Source organism: Oncorhynchus nerka, linkage group LG15 (assembly GCF_034236695.1).
Source record: "Oncorhynchus nerka isolate Pitt River linkage group LG15, Oner_Uvic_2.0, whole genome shotgun sequence".
Lineage (NCBI taxonomy): Eukaryota > Metazoa > Chordata > Actinopteri > Salmoniformes > Salmonidae > Oncorhynchus > Oncorhynchus nerka.
The window spans coordinates 19,914,630-19,916,519 of record NC_088410.1 but is presented as its reverse complement, the minus strand read 5'-3'; the positions used below and the strand labels follow the sequence as shown (position 1 = coordinate 19,916,519).

At 42.2% G+C, this 1,890-nt stretch overlaps 1 non-coding gene across 1 annotated transcript; it reads left to right on the top strand.

Annotated features, from left to right (window-relative positions):
• The first annotated feature begins 1,783 nt into the window (after window positions 1-1,783).
• LOC135560655 (U6 spliceosomal RNA) lies at window positions 1,784-1,890 on the top strand. Its single transcript, XR_010459154.1, has one exon. It is a non-coding gene; the product is annotated as a U6 spliceosomal RNA (small nuclear RNA).

Below are 1,890 nucleotides of genomic sequence, written 5' to 3'. Positions count from 1 at the left end.
TGTGAACAGACAACACAGAGTTACACATGGACTAACGAACGAATTGCAAAAATCGCTGAAGTTGGAGACTTATCTCCCTCACCAACTTTAAACATCTGCTATCTGAGCAGCTAACCGATCGCTGCAGCTGTACATAGTCCATCGGTTAATAGCCCACCCAATTTACATACATCATCCCCATACTGTTTTTATTTATTTACTTTTCTGCTCTTTTGCACACCAGTATCTCTACCTGCACATGACCATCTAGATCATTTATCACTCCAGTGTTAATCTGCAAAATTGTAATTATTCACCTACCTCCTCATGCCTTTTGCACACAATGTATATAGACTATTTTTTTTTATTTTTATACTGTGTTATTGACTTGTTAATTGTTTAGTCCATGTGTAACTCTGTGTTGTCTGTTCACACTGCTATGCTTTATCTTGGCCAGGTCGCAGTTGTAAATGAGAACTTGTTCTCAACTAGCCTACCTGGTTAAATAAAGGTGAAATAAAATAAAAAATAAAATAAACAGTCAGCCAATCCAATGACATCCCCCTTCTCTCTCTTTCTCTCCCTATTTTTCTCTTTCTCCTCTCCCTTTTCTCCCATCATTCTCCCCCTTTTTCTCACTCACTCCCCTTTTTCTTTCCCTCCCTTTGTCTCTCACTCTCCCTTTCTCTTTTTGTCTCCCCATTTTCTCTCCCTCCTCTTTTCTCATTCTCCCTCTCCCCCTTCTGTCTCTTTCTCCCCCCACCACCAGTTTTAAAAACTCTTATTGAACCACACTGGCAATGTGTCAACCCCTTAAAAGACTTAGATGCACTATTGTAAAGTGGCTGTTCCACTGGATGTCATAAGGTGAAAGCACCAATTTGTAAGTCGCTCTGGATAAGAGCGTCTGCTAAATGACTTAAATGTAAATGTAAATCTAAAGTTGAAACAGTCACCTTCCAACCACAGCCAGGCCACATATGAATCTCTAGTTCTCTGTCGCTCTCTTTACCATTTCCCTCTCTGCTGTTTCTCTCGTTCTAGTTCTCTCTCCTCTCTGTTACTACTCTTCTGTGTTGCTCTGTTCTGCTTCTCTCGCTACTAAATGGGGAGTTGGTTATAAGTATCTTTGGCCGGGCCATGTTGCAGAGAGCGGGGGAAGGGTGGGGAACAAAGACCAGGGGAAGAGCAACTACAACCAGCAGGGGGGGGAGTCCAAAAGCTTATTACACTACATTTTAGTCTAGAATCATTCCTTATAATAATCAATTAAATGTCTCTACATCTATAACTAAAGTCAAAATGTCACAAAACAGCAGTTTTTGCATTTGATCAGTGATCACTTTCTTTCTTACCAAATAGCACATTTTCACGTAAGGTACACGATTTTAAAACCCCCATGTTAGGGTATTTTTGACGTAGGCTTCACAACATTTCCTGCTACGTTTATGCGTGAGGACCTTTAGTGAATGCAGCCCCAGAGCGTGTCGGGTTTCAGTGAGTGGGTGGGGTTTTGTGCGAGGGCTTTTGTTACGTCATTATGTTCTACCCTATCAACGTCCTAGACGGGACAGTGTACTCGCATATCACCCAGCATACGTTGCAACTCTGAAGCAGAGGTTAGAAGATTACAACACACAAGGTAGCCATTATTATCCCTACCAGTTTCATGTCTATACAATATCCTGTGGGAACCTTCTATGGGTGGTTTTTGAGCCTCTGAAGGTCTGTTTGACCGCAACCAGGATCCGAAACGTCAGGAGGGTTGTGCTCTATATATGAGGGCCTCTCCTATGTCTGTATTGTGCTCGCTTCGGCAGCACATATACTAAAATTGGAACGATACAGAGAAGATTAGCATGGCCCCTGCGCAAGGATGACACGCAAATTCGTGAAGCGTTCCTTATTTTG